The sequence below is a fragment of the Hypanus sabinus genome, chromosome 6, assembly GCF_030144855.1.
Source record: "Hypanus sabinus isolate sHypSab1 chromosome 6, sHypSab1.hap1, whole genome shotgun sequence".
NCBI classification, from domain to species: domain Eukaryota; kingdom Metazoa; phylum Chordata; class Chondrichthyes; order Myliobatiformes; family Dasyatidae; genus Hypanus; species Hypanus sabinus.
The window spans coordinates 117,372,871-117,396,864 of NC_082711.1; the positions used below are offsets into that span (position 1 = coordinate 117,372,871).

The 23,994-nt window shown below is 45.5% G+C and overlaps 4 non-coding genes across 4 annotated transcripts; 2 read left to right on the forward strand and 2 right to left on the reverse strand.

Moving 5' to 3' along the window:
- Positions 1–394: 394 nt before the first annotated feature.
- On the forward strand, positions 395–466 carry trnah-gug (transfer RNA histidin (anticodon GUG)). Its single transcript has one exon. It is a non-coding gene; the product is annotated as a tRNA-His (tRNA).
- Positions 467–3,653: 3,187 nt separating this feature from the next.
- Positions 3,654–3,725, reverse strand: trnah-gug (transfer RNA histidin (anticodon GUG)). Its single transcript has one exon. It is a non-coding gene; the product is annotated as a tRNA-His (tRNA).
- A 2,197-nt stretch (positions 3,726–5,922) lies between these two features.
- Positions 5,923–5,994, forward strand: trnah-gug (transfer RNA histidin (anticodon GUG)). The gene has a single exon. It is a non-coding gene; the product is annotated as a tRNA-His (tRNA).
- Positions 5,995–13,441: 7,447 nt separating this feature from the next.
- On the reverse strand, positions 13,442–13,523 carry trnal-aag (transfer RNA leucine (anticodon AAG)). The gene has a single exon. It is a non-coding gene; the product is annotated as a tRNA-Leu (tRNA).
- Between the last annotated feature and the right edge of the window lie 10,471 nt (positions 13,524–23,994).

Here is a 23,994-nt window from a genome sequence, read left to right on the forward strand (position 1 = left end):
CGGACCAGACCGTGACAAACTCCATATCCTGCAAAAGCAAAATGACAAGGAACACTCATAAAATGCCGGGGGGGGGGGGGGGCGGGAACCAGCAGGCCAGTCAGCATCTATGGAAAAGAGGAGACAGTGGACGTTTCAGGCCCGATGAAGGGTTCGGCCCGAAACGTGGACTCTTTACTGCTTCCGTAGATGCAGCCTGGTCTGCTAAGTTCCTCTAGCACTTTGTGTGCGTTGCTAGGTTTCTACTGTCGCAGCGTTCACTGATCTGCTGAATATTTCCAGTACGATATGCTTGTGTGTCTGCGGAAACGCTGCAAAGGGAGTAATCATCATTGACTGAGCCACATGGGTGTCAGAGGTTTAGACAGCAGATTCCGCACCACTGATGTGCTGTGCCGTGATCGTATAGTGGTTAGTACTCTGCGTTGTGGTCGCAGCAACCTCGGTTCGAATCCGAGTCATGGCAGGAGGATGTTTATACATTTAGGATTCCGCAGCTCATGCAAATTATAATCGCTTTTCTTTTTGCTGAATTTCCGTTCGTCGCTTCCCTCAGAAAGTTGTGTCTCCTCTGTTACCAGTAATTTTACCCTGAACACTTTGCCTCTCGCACTATTACACCTGAAACTTCTCGATAGATCAGCAAGCTCAGAATATAAACGGCTATGGTCGACCCCTGGGACCACGGCATACAAGGGGCAGAACGAGCAACAGCAACAGCACAGGATCTCCGCTCCCTGATCCAGGCCCTGGCAGATGAGAGGGGCAATTTCTCCCAGCCGCTATGTCTGTGTGTCCCCTGCCGCTGACTCCTTTTATCAAACGGCACCGTGCCGTTGCGGCACTGATCCAGGACGAACGCTTCTTGGCCAAATTGCTTAATGTTTTCCTGGTGGGGCGGGGGCGGGAGGGGGATGAGTTAACACTGACTGATGTAGAATTTTTTATTCTCTTCGAAATTACAACATTTCGTTTCTCACCGCCACTGATTTAAAATGCTGAGATTTGAAACCGAAATCAATCTCAGATTGGACTGCGCCCAAATACTCCGAAGGCGCAGTTCAGAGACGTGTCCATGATCAATGTAGTGGGACGTCCCACAAAAGTTATTGATTTATATTAGTACTTTGTAAGAAAGGAAATGGAATAATATTTAGTTATCCACATGTCAGATCATTTCAAGGTGAAGTTGCCCATAGCCCGTCATATTTAAGATTGCTGAGGACACACTGTCGCTGGCTAAATCAAAAATGGCGATGAATCAACAGATAGGAGGGAGATTGAAAATCTGGCTGAGTGGTGCCAAACCTTACTCAATGTCGGCAGGAACTGGGAAATGATTATTTACTTCAGCCAGGAGAAACTAAGGAAGTCTAAGAACATGTCCGCATCCGAGTATCAAAGGTGGAGAAAGTCACTATCTTTACATTCCTTGGTGTTAGCATTTGTTAGGACCTATCTGGGCCCAGCATGTAAATGTCATTACGACGAAAGAGCAGCAGCAGCTCTACTTACTTAGAAGTTTCCGAAGAGTCGGCAAGCCATCTAAAATATTCGAAAACATCTATAGATGTGTGGTTGCACCCCAGCCTGGTATGGAAGCACAAGTACCCTTGAACGGAAATTCCTACCAAACCCAATGGACACAACACAGTGCATCATGGTTAAGGTCTCCCCATCATTGAGCATAACAACGCGGACCACTGTTTTAGGAAAGCAGCATCCGTGATCAAAGGTCTCAACACCCAGAACACGCTTCTGAGAAGAGGAAGAAAGTACATCGAACTCTCATCCCCCGGTTCAGGAACAGTCTCGGCTCGAAACGTCGACAGTGCTTCTCCTTATAGATGCTGCCTGGCCTGCTGTGTTCCACCAACATTTTGTGTGCGTTGTATCACTTTGTTCTGTTCGATTTTGCTCAGTTTGTCCAACTGTTTGTCCAACTGTTGGTTATAGCAGATCGATGCAACATCCCAGTGGTGCTCCTGTGCGTTACTAACTAGTGAACAGAGCTGCAGACAACGCTCTATTTGTGAACTAACCAAAACATTGTGCATGTGCAACATGATTTGCCAAGTTTATCACACAGTGCAGACGGCTGAAGACAGGTATGCGTTCTGTCTTCTTTACCAGCCTACCTACTTCAGGGTTACACTCATGCTTATGGCAAGATTATCAGCAGCGTGGCAGATCAAGAGAGACTGCATAGTTTGTGAATGCTTCCCCTGCAGCAAAGCAGGGTGAGGGGTAAGAAAGAACAATGAACACTACAGGCAGCACAGCAACAGACTTCTTCGTATTTGCCGAAAATAATTCGAAATGAAACTGATCACCCCTGCCTGTCCGAGATGCACATTCTGCCATTGCCTGCATATCCATGCACCTGTCTTAAAGGATCCTAGGGTTCGAACAAGCATCTCTCCTGTCAGCGAGCGCCAGACATCTGCTACTCCCTGTGTGAGTGGCAATTGCTTTTTGCTTCTTCTTCAACATTTGTCTCCACTCACCTTAAACATTAGAATTAAGATTGTTTTCCATATTAGCATATCCACATATTATTTTCCACATATACGGTGCGACATCGAAACATATGTTGAATTTAGTCCTTTGCATTAACGACTAAAGCAAGTCAAGGACATGCAGGGCACCCGCCATTATTCCCTTGCTGTCGGCTACAACATAGTATGCCCACAACTTACTAACCATAACCCACACGTATTTGGAATGGGGGAGGAAATCAGAGAATCAGAGGAATCCCAGGCAGTCCCAGGGAAAACAGACGAACACCTTACAAACTGTCGTGAAATTCAACAGCGATATGTGATGCATGTTGTGCTTGAAGTCACGCTATTGTGCTGACATTTTGCCGTCTGATATTTGCCATGTCCACACCAACGAAATAATAATGATCGGCAATCCATCTATGCCTCTCACAACACTTCATACCAGTGGATATATAAACAGATGCTATTTTATTTCCTTTTCCCCAAACTACAATTATAAAATGCTATTCTTTCTCTGTTTCGGCCTCGTTCCTTCACATTCAGCACAGCCCTTTGGAATTCACCGTGAAGCTATCTGAGTCCAGTCCAATCTGAGCTGGCTTTCAGTCGAAAAGCCTGAGCACTTCACATCAGTGACGGTGAGCAATCGAATGAGGTGTAGTGTGGAACACATTGAAAAAGGCGTTATAAGTCAGTGTTAACTCATCACCCATGTAGCATTAACCAAGTGTCATTTCGAAGAAGCGAGTCCTGAATCAGCACTGCATCGCACTGTCCCTTTCAATAAAATGAATAGGCGACAGGCGACTCATAGGTACAAGGACTGCGGTGAAAGGCACCTCTGTTCTGGCAATGCCTGGATCAGAGAGTCGAGATTCTCTGCTGTGGCTGAGTCAATACGGGCCTTCCTATTCCTGCATTCCGCGATCTCGGGGATTATCATAGCCCGTTTATATTCAAAGCTTTCAGATCTATCGCGTACGTTCGGCTCCAAATGCACCGACTGGTTCGAGTAACAGTGTGTCGAAGGGAAAGCTTCTGGTGACAGAGATGACTCAGCCTCCTGGGGAAGCGGCGTACGGAAAATCAGCAGAAGAAGAGTATTTAATTTGCAGGCGCTGCTGAAAGCTAAATGTGTATGCACTCACCTGCCGTGACTCGGATTCGAACCGAGGTTGCTGCGGCCACAACGCAGAGTACTAACCACTATACGATCACGGCCAAACAGCGGCTGTGCGGGTTCTGCTATCAAATCCACTGATGCCGGTGCGACTCAATAACTGACTGCCACTGCCTTTGCGGCGTTTCCGCGGAAACTCACGTGCAAAATACTGGAAATAATCAGCAGATCACCCGTAGCCTCGGCTGGAGAAACAGAGTCTACGTTTCCTGTACGAGACGTGGTGACAAAAGAAATTTATGAAGGTGTAGTGAGATGTCTCTGACGGGGAAGAATCGGGATGAGCATTGCGGAAAAATAATAAGCAGCTGGACGAACTCAACGGGCTTGTACAGACAATGGAAAGGACATTTCCTGTATCAGGTCTGTGGCCATTGAAATCATCTGTAAACAGATGGTCAATCCTTATTTAGTGAATAGAATCTGTTATGGTGGAAGGACAAAAGCTATATTAAATTATAAAGGGCACAGAGAAAGGGACTCCGTGTTAACGCGAGAACTGAGTGCTGAATAAGAACCAAAGGGGCACTTTACACAGCGGATGGTAAAGCTGTGGAACAGCTTTGAGAGGATGTGGCTGAGGCAGGTAAATTCTGGGTCATCATTGGCTGTTATCCAACAACCAGTTAAGTCGACTACTGGCGTCGTTTTGGGCTGGTCTAACAAAAGCATAAATAAATGCCCCCAAAATGAAACTAGGCATCTCCCTAGTTACCTATCGAACTACCCCTGGTGTTCACTTCCGTCTCTGCTTACCGCCCAGGATTTACATAAAAAACAAAAAACAGACGCCCTGACTCTGCAAATCAAACACTTATCGGGGATGAGACGTAATGGACTTTTAACATCGTAAACCACCGAGTTGTTTTTTATGTCTTCCTTCTCGAGGTGAAATGCAGATATCTTTTTCTTCTTTATGTCGAATGCCAGGGAAACAATGTGGTCATTGGAGTGCTACAAGTCTGTGTCTGTGCTGTTGCTGTGCTCGCGGTGCAGTTCTAGTTGGCGGGTGCAGATGCTTTTTTGCAGTGGGGGCAGGGAGATTGTAGATTGCTGCTGCTTACGCGCGGGAGGGACGGGAGCTGGGGTTTGGGAGAACTTTGGGGCTATAACATTTAACTGTCACATTAACAAATATTCGAACATGTTGTGTCCTTTCTGTAACTCTAACGTTTGATCTATGTTAAGATTCAGATTGAATGAACTATTTGCTATACAGTTCCGGGCATAACGACCCCCATTACAAGAACTTCTGTACACTGAGCGCATTAGAGAATATCATATTCTGATTTTGATTTCCTGCCTCGGCTTCTCTATCTCTACGAACGGAACGGTGGTGAAATCCACTTGGAAGAAGAGTGATTGGTGCGCTTGAGCGATGGTTGAAGTACAAAGATAAATTGAACAGATTACACCTTCTGTTATAGGTCATTCGCCACTGTTTGAAGAGATAGGAAGTGTGTATATCTGGGACATGCATAATAATATGAATTTTAGCTGAATGTAAATAATTTGGAGAGATGAATAAGCATAATAGAGATTTTAGGAAACTTTGACAGTACACCGACATATGATTTTGTTAATGGTTCAGCTTTTTCAGAGTCAGTAACTACAAACCTCTCTCCGCCATGCAAAACCGATTATGTATCAAGTTTCTAACGCTCCCTAATTTCTGTATCACCCTAAACTTTACTTAGCTGGCTCTCTTTCCCAGTGCATTCACGGTATGCTCCATGGCGCATTTTTCTTGCCCCTCACACCACTTTTCTAACTATAGCTTGAACTGTTTTATATTGTATGAAAGGAAGAACAGGAGTAAAACTGCCGAACTTTCCTCCCCTTCACAACTCTTCTACAGTCACCCAGCAGCTTTCCATTTACTATCTAGGAATTTATCTTTTAACAATTGAGTTGTGTACCGAGCACAAGGTATTACTACATAACAGTTACCCTGTAAAGCAAGATGACCAAGAACACACATAAAATGCTGGAAAAGAGAGGAAAAAACAACATTCCAGGCAGCATCTATGGAAAAGAGTAGACAGTGGACATTTCTGCCCTGATGAAGGGTGTCGGTCCAGAGTGTTGACTCTGTTTCTCCTGACGCATTTGCTGAGCATTTCCAATATATTTTGCTTGTGTCTCTGCGGAAAAGCCGCAAAGGCAGTAACAGCCACTGACCGAGTCGCACCGGTATCAGAGGTTTAGACAGTAGATTCCGCACCGCTGATATGCGTGGCCGTGATCGTATAGTGGTTAGTACTCTGCGTTGTGGCCGCAGCAACCTCGGTTCGAATCCGAGTCACGGCAGCCGGATATTTATACATTTAGCTTTCAACAGCGCCTGCCAATTATAAGCGCCCTTCTTTTTGTTGATTTTCTGCCCGTCGCTTAACTCAGAAAGTTGAGGCTCCTCTGTTGCCAGTAGTTTTACCCTGGACACTTTGCCGCTCGCACGACTACACCTGAAAGTTCTCGATAGATCAGCAATCTCAGAATATAAATGGGCTATAATGGGCTAAAAGGAGGTGGCCCTGGAAATTGCAGGTGCATTGGTAATCATTTTCCAATGTTCCTTAGATTCAGGATCAGTTCCTGAGGATTGGAGAATGGCTAATGATACCCCACTTTTTAAGAAAGGAGGGAGGGAGAAAACAGAACTATTGACCTGTCAGCCTAACATCAGTAGTGGGGAAGATGCTAGAGTCCATTATTAAAGTTGAAATAGTGGCAGATCTAGATAGCAGTGATAGAATTGGGCCGAGCCAGCATGGATTTACCAAGAGTAAATCATGCTTGACTAATCTATTGGAGTTTTTCGAGGATGTAACCAGGAAGTTGGACAAGGGAGATCCAGTGGATGTAGTGTAACTCGATTTTCAGAAGGCATTTGATAAGGTCCCACATAAGACATTGGTGGGTAAAATCAAAGCTCATGGCATTGGAGGGAAGACATTGACATGGATAGAAAACTGGTTGGCAGATAGAAAACAAAGGGTAGCGGTGAATGGATGTTTCTCGGAATGGCAGATGGTGACTAGTGGGGTACCACAGGGCTCTATATTGGGACCACAGCTGTTTACGATTTACGTCAACGATTTAGATGAAGGCAGTGAGAATAACATCAGCAAGTTTGCTGATGATACTAAGCTGGGTGGCAGTGTGACATGTGATGAGGATGTTAGGAGAATTCAGGGTGACTTGGATAGGCTGGGTGAGTGGGTAGATACTTGGCAGATGGCGTTTAATGTGAATAAGTGTGAGGTTATCCACTTTGGGAGTAAGAACAGGAAGGCAGATTATTTTCTGAACGGTGTAAAGTTAGGTAAGGGAGAAATACAAAGAGATCTACGAGTCCTTGTTCATTAGTCACTGAAGGAGAATGAGCAAGTGCAGCAGGCAGTGAAGAAGGCTAATGGAATGTTGGCCTTTATTACAAAGGGAATTGAGTACAAGAGCAAGGAAATCCTCTTGCCCTGGTGAGACCACACTTGCAGTATTGTGTACAGTTTTGGTCTCCTGGGTTAAGGAAGGTCATCCTGGCTGTAGAGGAAGTGCAGCATAGATTCACAAGGTTCATTCCTGGGATGTCAGGACTGTATTACGCAGAGAGGTTAGAGAGACTGGGCTTGTACACGCTGGAATTAAGAAGATTGAGAGGGGATCCGATTGCAACATATAAGATTATTAAGGGATTGGACAAGATAGAGGCAGGAAATATGTTCCAGATGCTGGGAGAGACCAGTACCAGAGGGCATGGTTTGAGAATAAGGGGTAGGTCATTTAGAACAGAGTTAAGGAAAAAACTTCTTCTCCCAGAGAGTTGTTGGGGGTCTGGAATGCACTGCCTCGGAAGGCAGTGGAGACTAATTCTCTGGATGCTTTCAAGTAGTAGCTAGATATGTATCTTATGGATAGGGAAATCAAGGGATATGGGGACAAGGCAGGAACCGCTTATTGATAGTAGATGATCAGCCATGATCTCAAAATGGCGGTGCCGGCTCGAAGGGCCGAATGGTCTACATCTGCACCTATTGTCTATTGTCTATTATAATCGACCCCTGGCACCGCGGAATGCACAGGGCAGAAAGAACCGCATTGCCTCTGCAACAGCGGAGGATCTCCGCTCTCTGATCCAGGCACTGGCAGAGGAAAAGTGCCATTTCCCCAGCCGCTGTGTCTGTGAGTCAACTGCTTTCATGAAACGGCACCGTGCTGATGCGACACTGATCCAGGACGCTCTTCTTCGCAAACCTGGTTCATGTTTAATTGGGGCGGGGGCGGGATAACAGAGACTGATAAAGAATATTTTTATTCTCTACGATATTATAACACAATTCCTTTCTCACCGTCACTGATTTACGATGCTCAGACTTGAGACTGAAAACAAACTTAGATTGGACTGGGCCCAAATAATGTCAAAGTGTAGGTCCAAGAGGCGTACATGATCAAAGTACGGGGCCGACCAATGAAAGTTATTGCATTCATTTTTGTACTTCGGAAGAAAGAAAATGATATAATATTTGGTTATCCACATCTTTCATCCTTTTTATGTGAAGTTGCCCATAGCTCGTCATATTTAAGTCTGCTGAGAACACACTGTTGTTAGCAGAGTCAAAGATGGCGATGAATCAGCATATAGGACAGAGGCTGAAAATCTGGCTGAGTGGTGCCAAATCTTACTCAGTATAAGATGCGACACCGAAACATATGATGAAACATGTCCTTTGTGTCAGCGACTAACTCAAGCCGAGGACATGTATGGCACTCACAATTATTCCCTTGCATTTGGCTACAATATAGTATGCTCACTAACCCTAACCCGTACGTCTATGTAATCCGAGAGGAACCCAGAGCAATCGGAGGAAACCCAGGCAGTCGCGGGGAGAACGAACTAACACCTTACAAACTGTTGTGGAATTCAACACTGATCAGTGATCCCTGACGCTGAGCAGTTGTGCTTAAGTTCACGCTACTGTGCTGCCATTTTCCTCTTATATTTGCCATTTCCACACCAGCCAAATAATTATGATTGTTTATGCATCTGTGTACATACATTTGCAGAGTTTCACCTGGTGAAGGCTTATAACTTCATGAGGGGTATAGATGGCACAGTTTTGCTTCCAAGGCAATAAAAACAAAGTTTTAAAGTATCTTTGGTATGAAACTCGATAAAATATGTTTAAGGCAATGGAGGTTTCCGTTTCCTGAACACCTCGCAGGACGCAGTGGTCCGATTGACTGACAGCTGATCCACTAATAACGGTAGCTTGCAAGCAGCCAGGAACACCTCGGTCTGGAAGCTGCTCACTAAACCACACGCCATTCAAACGTAGAAATATATCGCTATTCCGTTACCTTGGCTGGGTGAATAAGTTTCCGGGATACTTTTCCGGGATTTTTTCTACGCAAAGATACTGTGAATATTTGCAAAATACTGTCATCCCCAACTTATTAACAACTGCTGTCATTCGCCTTGTGGCGAAATCGGGCACCATTTTGCAGTTTCCAAGCCATTTTGAATGTGTATTTACGAGTCTGATTTGCTAGCTCGACACCAGCCCAACACAGATCGTGCGGAAAGCGTGCCGGCCAGATTCGAACTCGGCACCATCACCTTGAAGGCTGGGGCTGATACCAGTACGCCACTGACCGGCTTTTGGGGGTGTGGGGAAGTGCAATTATATGTCGTTCGGCCTACGAAATGTCATCTCCTGAATGGATAAACTGTGAATGTAGCAAGATTTAAAGAGGACCTAAGAGGCAAGTTTTTAACACAGAACGGATCATAGGTGTACGGAACGGGAGGTCAAAGGATGCGGCAGAGGTAATTACAAATAGAATCTTTACAAGCCATCTGGTCAAGTGTTTGGACGGGAAAGTTTTAAAGGATATATCCCAAATGCAGGCAAATGGGATTATCACGAGTGGTAGAGTAATCGGAATTGGATATTTACCTAATAGTTTTACCCTAGAAAGGGGCATGAGACAGTTTTGTGCATGGTCACCGCTACTCTTCGCATTATATCTGGAATATTATCTCAATGCATCAAACAAAATGAAGCTATCAGGGTAATTACTAATAAAGGGACAGAGCATAAATTGGCTCGTTACGCGGATGACATTTTGATCTATCTAGGGCAATCAACATACTCTTTACCTAAATTGATGCAACCCTTTGAACAATATGGTCAATTATCGGGATGCAAGATCAACATAGATAAAACCCAGTTACTTTCACATAACTATAACCCAACAAGAGAATTTGAAAGTTGATATCCCTGGGCATGGCAAACAGAGTCTTTCAAATATTTGGGCATCATTATGCCAAAAGATTTGGAAAAATTATCAGAATGTAATTATCAGCCTTTATATAAAAAAACTTATAAGTTTGATATATGGAAGATATGGCAAGATGGAACCTGATTCATTTTTTCAGTCTCAGTTCAAGGACTGAGTCTATTAGAATGAATAGACTGCCCAGACTCTACCAATAGAAACTAATGAAAATCAATTCAATGAATGGAAGAAGATGTTATCAAGGTATATTTGACAGGGTAAAAGGCCTAGCGTTCGTCTCAAAACTTTGCCATTAGCAAAGGAGAAGGGGAGATGGGGCCTACCTTCTCTTAGAGATTATTTTGCAGCACAGTTGAGAGCTGTGATATGTTGGTGCAACCCATCATATAACGCTCAATGGAAAAACATTGAGGAGCGGGTACTTCCCATCCCCATACAAGCAATTTTGGCTGATAACAACCTGCAAAGTTACATAAATACTGTTGATAACCCATGGGTGAAATTGACTTCTAAAATAGGGAAAACTACTATAAAAGAATATAATATAGATGAAGATACTGCAATTCGTAAATGGTGTGCATATGACGCAGATTTTACACCGTATAATTCTGCATGCTAGATTTAAGGACTGGACAGCTAAAGGAATAATAGTTCTTTGCAACATAATGAAAGAGGGAACACTGTTTAGTTTTGAAATGCTTAAACAGAAACACTTATTAGAAAAACAAGATTCTTATCGGTATCTACAGATGCGACAACGTGTTAATAGAAGGTTTAAAATGCAACTGAGGCAAGTACATTCTTGTTAGAGTTAATTAGAAAAGCATATAATTCAGACAATGGTAGTAGAATAATTTCAAGCATGTATAAAAGTTTGTGAAATCATAAAACACATTCGACTTCATACATTAAAACAAAATGGGAGAAGGAAAGAGGGATAATTATATCTGATGAAGAATGGACAACAATATGGAGGTGTCAATGGAATTATACCAGTTCACAGAAATGGAGGGAGTTTGGATGGAAAAACTTGATAAGATATTTTATTATGGCCTCTCAGAAATCCCATTATGATAGTAACCCTATTTGCTGGAGAAATTGTGGAAATCAAAATGCAAATCACTATCATATTTTTTGGGACTGCCCTGTTATCAAAGTCTATTGGAGGGGATACACAATAGCCTACAAAACATCTTTAAATGTGAAATACCCTTAGAGAGTAAGACCATATATTTTGGTTATATACCTCAATAATGGATGAAAAGGGATAAATATTTAATGAATATAATGTTGGTGGCTGGTTAAAAAAAACTCTTACTAAGATATGGTTGTCACATGAGAGCCCAACTTTAATTGCATGGATGGAAATTACAACGGACATTTACAAAATGGATATGATAACAGCATCTGTTAATCATAAGCTGGAACAATTTGATTCAATACTGGGAAAAATGTATTCACTATATAATACCTCATAGGCCTGATTTTATTCTCACAAATCAATGAATATGTTGTAAAGAAAAGATCACTCCCTACTTGTACATAGCTTTTTTTCCCTTTTGCTTGTTTTTTTTTTATTTCTTACCACTCTTTTCTATAAGTGTATACCTCAGATGAATACTATGTGGATATTTGTGATATATATGATTATATGATAAATGTTTACAATGTCTGAAATACATCTCATGGAAATGTTTGTTTGATGATGAACTTCAATTAAAAAAATAAATTACAAAAAAAAACCCATCGATGCCTCATCATTTTATACACCTCTATCAGGTCACCTCTCATCCCTGTTTTCATAAGGCATATTCCCCAATCCAGGCAACATCTTTGTAAATATCCTCTGCACCTTTTCTATGGCTTCCACATGCTTCCTGTGGCGAGGCGACCAGAACTGAGCACAGTCCTCCAAGTGAGGTCTGACTATGTCTGAGTGCAGTTTCCCATAACCAGGCATATTTAAGCTTGCTTTAGACAACAGTCTTTTTTTTTCACTGCAGCTGTCCGATAGAATGTACCTCAGAAGCCTCGGGAAATAAAATAATATTAGCTCATATATTCACGAGACTCATCCTTACTCTCTCAGTGACTAAATGCAGTTCTCCATAACTAGGCATATTTATGTTTGCTGACTACCTCACTATCGTTGACCGGATCAAACTTGGTGATGAGACAGCATTTAGGACTGAAAATCTGGCTGACTGGTGCACCAGCAGTCACTGAACGGTAGCAAGACTTCGGTCTTCGGGAGATCTTCTTACAGACGTCAGGAGAGCAAACTGGAGGTCCATGAACCAGTCCTCATGGACAGTCTTTGGGGGATCAGAGGTGGAGAAGGTCACCAGCATTAATTTCCTCCATGCTATCTTGCTTAAAAAGCCACAGCGGCTACAGCATTGTATGAAAATCTCCTAACACATTGATCAAAACGTGGTTAGGCTCATACGTTAACTCGTGGTTAACACGTTGGCTTCGGAAAAGGTGAGGGAGATCTGCCACCACGGAGTCTTCATCAGGCATTACCCCGGTCTAGAGTAAAAGAAACCCGGCAGGAACGCATATTTATGTATGCAGACTATATGGGTAAGTCCCTAAATCCGGTCTACTTTTTAAAATCTCATTTATACTCTCTGAACCTCAAGCATTTCTCTCGCTTGGTGATAACGAAAGTACGATAATACAAGTGAAATCTCATCAAATCAGCTGCTCGGATCGTGGGAAAGCTCCGTGGCTTAGCTGGTCCAAGCGCCTGACTAGTAAGTGGCAGATGTTGGGTTCAACTCCCAGTGAAGCATTTAATTGTCATGGAGCGAATTGCCATGGGAGGAAAGCCGATTTCAGGAACACCATGAAATACATTGCAATTTATAAATGACCCTGCACCTGTAATCACAAGCAACATCCCAAAATGGAACAGTAGTACACTAGGTATAAACGTTGCAGGTCTGGTGCTGTCTGCGGGACAAGAAACGGGGCGATGATTTAGACAGATGACACTTCTGAGTAGCTTTTTACGTTTTTATGACGGTTTGGCAGCGTAGTTTTGTTTTATGGTAACAGTCGTTTGCAAAATGCAGCTGTGATCTGCTTTATGATCTTGCTCTAGTCTGAATGGGAAACGATTTCACACCGCGTTTCAAAGCTCTTCCCAATCGAATTCCAACTAGTTCGCTGCGTTTTCCAAGAAACAGAAAGGCAGCGTTACAGAGGGAAGCTAAAATACATATAGACCTTAAATACTTTAACATCCACTACCTTCAATAAGTAGAAGTTACAAACTCCTCACGTCCACAGCATCCCCACACCTGATCTGGAGCGCTCTGCAACACAACAATGACATCGTTTACCAGGACACCAATACCATAACGATTTGTGATTCTTTAATTTTGTTCTGCAAAACATTTCGAAATGCACTTTAGTACTGTCAACCAAAGCCCTCGGAGAAAAATACGAATGGCAGTAGTGGGATTTGGACCCACGCCTCCTTGGGGACTGGAGCCTTAATCCAGTGCCTTAGACCGCTTGGCCACACTACCCCGTTTTCTATCAATTACACAATAACCTGAATTGGTGATCATGTTCATCTTGAATGTATTATACAGTTGATGTGTGTTTGACACAACTCCCAATTATGTGCTTGAAGCTTGATGTATATTCGATTTTCCAACCCATTCAATATTTCTATAAAGATTACTGGAGAAAGCAGATTTGCCTCTTGAAACCGCTGGGATGGACAGAATGATATTCCACATATCAGAGCAAGGACGCTAATTATCGTGAATTTTCTCAGTATACACATGGGGCAGTACGGTTAAAGGTTCACATTTATAGCGGAAGCGAAGTCAAGTTACGCCTATCTACCAACCCTTCAAAGGCGTGCACCAAGGTTTTCATTTCATGCAGAAATCCCAGCGTTCGCAGCCTAACATGGCAAATTATAACGCTCACGTTGACAACAATTCTACAATATTCATACTTAGCCCTCTGTCAGATATTTAAAGCAGATCTAATTTGCAAACACAGACCTCCAAAACCAGCTGAAACAGTTTGTTCTGAAGCTGCTTTCAGATTATATAGTATTGATTGTGGTTTCTCCGCACTTGAAACTCTTGTATCAGCTCTCTTGTTCCGGTTGTCTTCTGAGTCCGGGCTTCATTTTAAATAGCAATGAGGATCATCATCTTCAATCAGGGTTTATGCTGGGATTAGATACCTGGGAAACTGCGGACTTGTACGTGTTTCTGAGTCGACAAATTCCGAGTTGAACAGTTGCGTTGGTTCCTGAAATGTGGAAAACGCGAACAGCTATAAACATCAGCAGGAAGAAGACTACTCAGTTCTGTCATTCAGTAAGGTCAATGGTGATCAGATTGTCTGTCGAACTCATAATTTACATGAATCTTGTTAACATATCGCTTTCTTTTTCTTAATAAATTATTTGCTATTTTATGAATAATTGAGTACGCTGCCCCTTCGCATTTCCCGGATCAATTCCACGGACGATGTGTTGAGGAGAAATGCAATCATCTAATTGGCATGTTCCCATTAGACTCTGGTACCGAAGGAGATAACGTCACTGAACAGTGGGATGTTCCCACGCCGATGGACTGACGTTCAATAGCTCTTCATCTCATCTTACCGACGTTTATTTATTAGTATTTCTGTCGTTTTTATGTTTGCAGTTCGTTGTCTGTTGCAGTGGTTGAAAGCTCCATTTGGCGAAGTCTCTCACTGATTTCCTTATGGCTATTTTCCTATTGCAGATTTATTGACGTTGCTGGCATCAAAATGAATCTCAGGATTGTATATGGTGATATACAATGTATTATGGAAGAATATATGATGTATATATACACTTTCATAATACATTTAATTTGATCTTTTAGCTTGAACTCGAAGTTTTCAAACCATGTCCTGGGTTGCTAGATTCTCCACCATTAGTCCGCTCAAACACTGACCGTGTTTAGCATTGTAACAAATGCAGAGGAAAGGAAAACGTCTTTGGTGGGACTGGAGCCCACAACCTTCTTTATTATTACTTGATCATTTATTAGTAGCAGGCCAACTCACTGGCTGTTGCTTGGCCTTTTCTCCTTGGAGCGACGGAAGAAGAGAGGCGACTCGATAGAGGTGTATAAGACGATGGGAGGCATTCATTGCGTGGATAGTCGGAGGCTCTTTGCCAGAGCTGAAATGACTAACATTAGAGATATAGTTTCACGACGCTTGGCAGTAGGTCCAAGGGGATTGTCAGTGGTAAGTTTTTTGAAACAGAGAGTGGTGGGTGCAATGTAATCCACTGACAGCGAGGGTGGTAGAAGCGGATACGATAGGGTATTTTAAGAGACTCATAGAATGGTACACGGATTTCAGGAAAATTGAAGGATGTGCAGTAGGGAAATTTTAGGCACTCCTCGAGTAGGTTACATGGTCGTCACAACATTATGGACTGAAGAGCCTGTGATATGCTGGAGATTTTCTATGTTCTATGTTCTATATAGCTCACATGCGCGTTCTTTAGTGCAGGAAGATAAAATCATGGAAGGGAAATTTGCAGTTTCGATATGAAACCCCTTCTACTTGCCGTTTCTGCAGAGCCGGCTCATTAACCCCTCGTTAACAGTCGCAGGATTCCACGGCGATAAATCCACCTTTACCTGGCTTCGTACATCGAGAGTGTACATTATTTTGGTACTGCCAAATCCGTGAGGTTGGGGTGTCTCGCCCAGCCAATCCCTGGTTTGTGTCAATGCTGTGAGATTTACTTGTCCCGGCAAGAAATAACAGATCGTGTACTACATGCAATTATAAAGAAATATATGTAAGAATGATAAATTAAGCAAATAGTTATCAAATTATATAAAGAAAATAAAACAAAAAGGGGTCTTTTCTTTGAAACAGCCAAAAATGCACTTAAGTTAGAGCTCATCTTGAACTTGTCTGTCACTCACACACTGGACCCTCGTTCTGAGTGAAAACACGCACAACCTTCTGAACGTCGCTCGAAATCCATCTCGAATAAACGGGTCTCCTGTGGGAGTATTGATTCTTCCCTCTGGAACTTATTTATCTGCACAAAGCTCCTTGTGCAACAAGGGCGGTATCCTCAGCCATCTTCCCTCCTGTCTTCTCCCAGCTCCAGTCCACCAGAGACCTCTCAGCTCGCGTTCCTGATTGGCTGAAGCCACATTCCGAATTTAAATAACAAAGCTTCTTATCTCAGCTCAAACGCAAACAGGCAGAAAGCAGAATATGCTGCTGTTACAGAAATGCTGAAATGAAATACCTACAGCATAGCAGTAAAAACCTTAACCAGAGCGTTACATGTAAAACAATCTCACTTTCATTCTTTCACGGAGGAAGAGTCAAGACGATTCCCACATTTCTCATCCAGCTGCAGCACCAATTCCTCTATAACGTTTCACAAATTGTTGGACGGCAAGAACATAAGATGACGAGGCGGCATTTTTCATTCAGAATATGTCGCGTGGTTTTGTCCTCCTCTAGAGGGCGTCACGAGGTAACGCTTCTCAGGCACCAGCACCGCTCCGTGGAAGATCCCGTGAGCCGTTTGGCCTGGGTGCGCAGTGGCTGTAACAGCTTCCTGCACGCCAACTGCAGATTTCGGGACTACTTGCAAATTCCGCAGGGAATAAATGAATCCTTTCAACAAAATCAACATGAAACTATCAATGCTCCTCCGTTACTATGATGCTGTTTTTCCCCTTTTCTCAAAGAATTCCCAGTTAATATCTCTGAATGGAATAATATTCTCAAGTCGTTTCGCGAAGCAGGTACCCTGGTCAAAATATTTCTGCGGTTCTTCTGATGGCGCGAACGGTTGTTTACAGCGAGTAAGCGCCAGATTTAAACAGCGGATGGGACTGTCGGTGATTTCTGCAGAAGGCAAGATCAGTTAGACATTTGACAAGAGGCCATTATGGGCGCGGCCATGTTGTGATTTACAAGCTGAGGCTTTGCTCAAGTGCTTTCAGAAGGCTAGAGAGGAGGCTAAGTTATGATTCTATTGTGTGATGTTCTTGTTACACTGTCAGAGCAGTGGAAAACAAAGTCAAATCAGTGAGGTGATTCCCTAGTCTAGTGGAATATCGGAAGTCAAGGATAGCTCTGGAGTCCCAATCTAAACCTGCAACTTCATTCAGACGGTGTTTAACTACTGGAGCTAGAGCAGGATGAACGAACTCCGGATTGTTCAGGAGGCTCGCGAGGTTGATTGACAAATGATACAGGGAGTTAGTGTACAATGTACTGTGTCTGTTAATCTAAATTGCTTCTTTGTTTTGTTAAGAGTTTGGAATGCTTCTTTGTATGTTAAGTTGTTTAGCTTTAGCCTTGCTGATATCGGGATCGTATTCATTTGTCGACAAATGGGGAATGTAATTTGTCTTGTGTGTCTGGATGCGGGGATCTCGCGGTCTTTTCAGGGGGGTCGGGAAGAAGACGCCGAGGAAGGTGGACATGCGCTGCACTGCTCGATCGGCCACCCGGGTGATCCGACGTGGAAGGACGTGGAGGTCGGAGGAAAGTGACGAGGGGTCGAATGGTTGGATGGTTGAGCTCCAACGATGTGCACTAAACTAACTGAACATTGATAAGTTGGCGCCTTTTACTTTCCTTTCCTTTCTTTCATATATATTGTATTGCATAACACTCTTCTAGTTTTAGTAAAATCATTACAGTGTATTCCATAACAGTATCTGGTGTGAGTTTGATATGGAGTGTGTGCGCGGGGCATAAACTTGATTCCAACCGCACCTGCGTGTACGGGAGGTGGTGTTGGTGAGTGGCTGGATCTTCTTTTCTCCTAGACTAGGGGTGGGCAAACTTTTTGTCTTGTGGGCCACAAAGTGTTCTAAAATTTGAAAGGGGGGCCGGACCAGGAGCAGATGGACGGAGTGTTTTGGTAATACACCTAATAAGAGAAAATAAAATATCATGGGATATGTAGAAAACATGTGCTTTAATTTCAATTGAAAATGAACAAATGCATTATAACAAAATATCTGTCTTTGAAGTCCCATGGTATTTAGCTATTTATTGAAATAACTTATAAAACACTGAAAATTAAATGAATAAAATACAGCTTTTTTAATAGTAACAGTTATTATTTTAAAGCACTGAAAATTCTGTTATCCTTCAAGATATTATCATCATCACTCTCCTCCTGACTGTCTTTATTTCAAAAACAGTCGGAGATACAGGTCTACTTGTCCTGCTCCTTCTTATTCAATTGTCCCCTGTGCCAAAACTCAACAACGACCAGCACAATGACAGAACAGTGACAGCGCGCCAGTATGCGGAGCGCGTTATTTGATCTGGAGCGCATTTTTTTATTTGAGAACGTACGTGCACCTGCGCACTACTCATGTCCATCACTTAACAGAAATGACATGTAACATGTAAGGCTTATTGAAAAAAATATTTTCAAATGCATTTTTTACATAACACAACGAAGAAACTTATTTTTAATTTCAGTGGCAACAGTGTTGTTGGTCTCCCTTTTAAGCCAGCGCATCAAAGTCTGGATTTAGTTTTGTTGTGGCGATTCTCAGGATGGATCTGAGGTGTTGGTCAGTTAACTTGGATCTGTGGCTGGCTTCGTTGATGTTCATGACGCTGAACGCCTGTTCACACAAATAGGTCGAGCCGAACAAAGAGTAAAGCGCAAATGTGGAGTAATACGCCGCACCTCAACAAAGGTCAATGTATATAGAGTGCGTCATCTATTGGGAAAACGTCAGAATTGCGGGGAAAAACGTTAACAAGGTTTATTAATATAATTTCATCAAGTTCTGCGGGCCGGATTTAAAAGCTTAACGGGCCGCATATGGCCCCCGGGCCGTAGTTTGCCCATGCCTGTCCTAGACATATACCAGCCTGTTGGGTAAGTGTTACATTTGTGAGGTGCTCGTCCGGGATTGGATTGTCAGGGGCTGTGGAATCGCGCAGGCAGCAGAACGGAGATGGACAGAGATAAGTTTGTTAGCTGATGCGAGTTAGAAGATGTACCGGTGCAGTATGCCTGTGGAGTGAGTGGAGTGGATTTTCGAGTTTCGGGAGATGCGTTACTGCGGGGGTTAAGTTTGGTAAAAGGTATGGGGCAGGTAGAATTGGAGCTAGACGGTGTGGTAAAGAGGTAGAGTCTAGTTGGGTGTTTGTTCGTACGAGTGCTGACGTCATGACGTTGGAACTGCCAGCGACGGTCAGTGTTCCTGGGGAGGCGGGGCCGTGGGGACTCCACACCCTCTCCGAGAATGAGGCTGATGAGACACCGGAGGAGGAGCTAGAACTAGGAGTGGCCCCCCAGAGACGTGCCCGTCACTAGTAAAGGGAGGTCGGAGGAGGGAGGCGTGACCAGGCCCCCCCCCCCCCAGGGACGGTGGAGGCCTCGGAGCTGGCAGCCGCACTTAACTCCTTGGTGGGAGTGTCCGAGAGGCCCCGGCTGAAGGTGGCGGTGTTCTCAGGAGCCAAGCTTAGTCTGGACGGGGAGGTGGACAATGAGACCTGGATCGAGCATACGTCTTTGATGTTAGAGGAGTGGCCAGACACTGAGGAGGTGAAGAGGCAGCGATATGTGGGAAGTTTGAGGGGTTCTGCAGCCAAAACAGTCCGGTAGTTGAAAGCTGAAAAACCTGGGGCTTCAGTAGAGGAATGCATAGAAGTTTTGGAGGGAGCGTTTGGGTTGTCAGGGGAACCCTGGCTGCTTTTAGCAGAGTTTCAACGCCTGGAACAACGGAGAGGGGGAACGCTCTCCAAGTATATATTTCGGATGGAGGGGATGCTTACGGGGTTGCGGCGCCGGGTTGTAGTGAAGGCTCCTGACGTGACTAGCATGAGGATGAGTCAGACATTCAGTGGCTCTCTGGAGGAGGACATGGTGGCGTGGACTATCCGGCAGGCTTATTGAAAGGGGCTCCCTCCATCATTCGGGCAATTGATTAGAGAGGTGCGGGTGGGGCGGAAAAGGGGCTCGGGCCACAGGGAGCGACCCTAAGAGATACAGGGTGGCTGGGTGGGGGACTGAAAACCCCCAGGGGAGTAGGGTCCCCCCTCTGGAGGGGAAGGACAGGGAAGTAGCAGTGGATTGGGAGTGGGGGCCGTCCTGGGAGAGGAGGGACGGCGGGCAGCGTGTGCTTTAACTGTGGGAAAGAGGTGCATTGCAGGAAGGTGTGTGGGAGGCCGAGGATGTGCTATAGCTGTGGAGAGAAGGGACACTTTCGGTAGGATTGTGAGAGACAAGGAGTCCCGCGGAGGGCGAGCTCCCCTGCGTCTAAGAAGGGAGAGGTGTCTGGAAACATAGGAGAGGCTCAGAGAGGGAACGGACTGGAGCCTCTGGAGGAACACGTTCCCAGAGATCAGCCAGGGGACCACCGGTTGCCTATGCCTTTATTCCGAATGGGCTGGTTAGACCCCGTGCCAGTGTGCCTCTACGGATAGAGGGAGTTTACGCAAAAGCCATTCTTAATAGGGGATCGCAGGTGACCTTATCGTACCGGTCTTTCTACAACCAATATCTAAAGCATTTGCCCGTAACCCCATTTGACGCCCTGCAGATTTGGGGTGTGAGCGAGGGTGATTACCCGTACAATAGGTACCCATCGGTAAGATTGGAGTTCTCGGAGGGCGATGTGGGAGTGTCCGAAGCCATTGAGACTTTGGTGTTGGTGTGTGCTGACCCGGTGGAAACCGGTGGTGCTGCCCTCCTGGTCGGGTCTAACTCCCACGTTGGGCGACGGCTCCTGGGAGCTTGTAAGGAGAAAGTGGGGGGGGGGGAGAACACTTTCTGGAGACCCTCTCGGTGCATCCAGTGTTTCTTGCGGTATTCGAAGAAGGGATTGCCCCCCAAGGGCTGGACACGGAGTATAAACGAGGGACGGTGTGTTGTACGTAGGCGAGGCCCAAGGTGATCCGACCAGGGGAGGTAGCACTAATGATGGGGACCCCCAGATTTCCCGGAGTGCCGATGGACGAAGCCCTGTTAGTAGACGCCCCGGACGATCTTGAAGGGGAAACACGATTTCCGGCGGGGGCGCTGGCGAGGCCCGAAATGCAGAGACCAGGGGTGGTACATGCGAGGCGTATAGCCGTAAGTTTCAGGAACACTACGGCAAGAAACATCACCTTTAAAAGGGGAATGCCGCTGGCACATCTGTTTCCGGTGACGATAATGTCTAGCGCCTCCTTGAGGACCACTAACGTGGAGGGGTTGGAGCATCGAGGGGAGCTGACTGCTGAAGCATTTAGCTTCGGGGATTCTCCTGTGCCGCCGGAGTGGAAACGCAGGCTGGTGAAGAAGATACTGAAGATGGAAGCTGTTCTTTTTCTCGGGGCGAGTTTCATGGGGGCTGCTCCAAAAGCACTCGGCACACCATCTGGGTGACGGAAGACACCCCGTTCCGAGAGAGATCACGCCGACTGGCCGGGGCAGATGTTGAAGATGTGCGGCAGCACTTCTGCAAGTTGAAGGAAGCTGGAATCATAGATGAGTCCCGAAGTCCCTATGCGTCCCCAATAGTGGTGGCACGGAAGAAGAATGTGAGGGTGCGCATGTGTGTTGACTACCGGACATTGAATCGGCGAACTGCCCCTGATCAATATACGGTCCCGAGGGTCGAGGACGCGTTGGCCTGCCTGAGCGGAGCGAAGTGGTTCAGTTGTTGGACTTAAGAAGTGGGTATTACTAGATCCCGATGAGTGAGGACGATAAAGAGAAGACGGCCTTTATCTGCCCGCTGGGGTTCTTTCAGTTCGAACTAATGCCCCAAGGCATATCGGGGCCCCCAGCCACTTTCCAGAGTCTCATGGAGAGAACTGTGTGGGATATGAATCTGTTGGAGATGCTGGTGTACTTGGACGATTTGACAGTGTTCGGATCGACTTTGGAGGAACGTGAAGAACGGCTGTTAAAGTTGTTAAGCCGGTGTAAGGAGGAAGGGCTGAAGCTTTCCCTGGACAAATGCCAGTTCTGCAATTCGTCGTCAGCTACGTTGGCCATATCATTTCGCAAGAGGGAGTGGCTACGGATCCAACCAAGATAGAGGCCGTGACCACCTGGTTGTATTACCGCCGATTTCTGAAAGGATACGCTAAAATGTGCCACCCGTCGACGCAGCTGTTGTATGGATATGCCGCGGTGGGAAAGAAAATGAAGGGGGACCGGAAGCAAGACGCTGGAAGATACTGGAACCCGGTGGAACCTGTCGGCTCGAGATGGGATGATCGATGTGAAGAGGCATTCCGATCTTTGAAGAGGGCGCTGACCCGGGCCCCGGTGTTGGCTCTTGCCGATCCCCAGAAGCCCTATGTGCTGCACACGGATGCCAGCCGAGAGGGTCTAGGGGGTGTTCTGTACCAGGAGCATGGCAAAGCATTGAGGCATTCAGACCGGTAGCCTTTGTCAGCCGAACCTTGTCGCCATCTGAGAGAAACTATCCCACACACTAGTTGGAGTCCCTGGCGTTGAAGTGGGCGGTGGTGGACAAGTTGAGCGATTACCTGTACGGAGCCAAGTCTGAGATGAGAACGGATAACAATCCTCTCACTTATATTCTGACTTCGGCTAAACTGGATGCTACAGGACATCGGTGGCTGGCGGCCTTGGCGGTATATCATTTCAGCCTGAAGTACCGCCCAGGAAGCAGGAATGTCGATGCGGATGCTTTGTCACGTCGGGAGCCGGGAGAACAGAAGAAGGACGAGGAGTGGAAGAGTGTCCTTGCTCCTGGAGTGAAGGCTATGTGTCAGTTTGCTATCACCGTGAGGGACGAGGGAAGAGGAAGGCTGGAGCGAGCCGTGGACCATTTGGGGGTATTTGACGACGCCATACCCCTAGCTTACTGTGACCCGACTGCAATGCAGACTAAACAGTTGCTGGAATTCAGTCCGGGGGAAGTGGCAGCTGCTCAGCAAAATGAACCGGGTCTTGGCACTGTGTGGGGAGCGGTAGAGAAGGGGGATGTGGCGTTGGCTGAGAATGAAAAACACCCGTCTGTGTCTCTGTTATTGAAAGAGTGGTCTCCGTTAAAATTAAAGAACTTAGTCTTGTACCGGGTCACTGCGCCTCCGGACCAACCACGCCGTTGGCAACTGGTCCTGCCGGAGAAGTATCGGCAGACTGTACTCCAGGTCTTGCATGATGATTCCGGACACTTGGGGGTGGAAAAGACCTATGGATTACTCAAAGACAGGTTCTACTGGCCCCGGATGAGGGGGGATGTCGAAAAATACTGTAGGGGATGCTGTCTTTGCATCCGGAAGAAGACCCTGCCAGCGTCGGCGGCTCCGCTGTCGCACTTGCAGAGTGTGGGACCTGTGGACCTGGTGTGAATGGATTTTCTGTCGATTGAGCCTGACACCAACAACACCACAAATATCTTAGTAATCACCGATCATTGCACTCGCTATGCTCAGGCATTTCCCACTAAGGATCCGAAGGCTAATACAGTGGCGAAGGTGTTATGGGAGAAGGATTTTGTTCATTATGGCCTTCCCAGGCGAATCCATAGTGATCAGGGGCGGGACTTTGAAAGCCGGCTTATCCATGAATTACTGACTATGCTTGGGGTTGCGAAATCCAGGACTACCCCTTGGAACTTGGTCTTGGAACTTGGACACGGAGCCGGGACTCGAAGCGTTCATCGCCACACTGGCTTGGAAGACAGTCACTATTCTTCTTGGCTGCCCGGGACGTAATTTGCCGCTCAGCCCCGGAGACAGAGTAGCCGCGAGTAGATGAGTTTGATGCTGCCGGTTCGAATGAGGATCAAGTACCCTAATCAAAGAGCCCGGTGGAACACGGGGAAAAGGAAATTAACTGAAATGAGGTGTCAACAGACCGGGCCATGACAGATGGTGGATGAGGGAGCGATTTCCTGCAAAGCTAGTTTAGGGAATTAGCTGTTAAACTAAATGAAAAAAAAAACTTGTTGTGTGGTAATTTGGGATCTGTATCTGTATCACGTCCTACTGGGGAGAGACGTAGAAGGA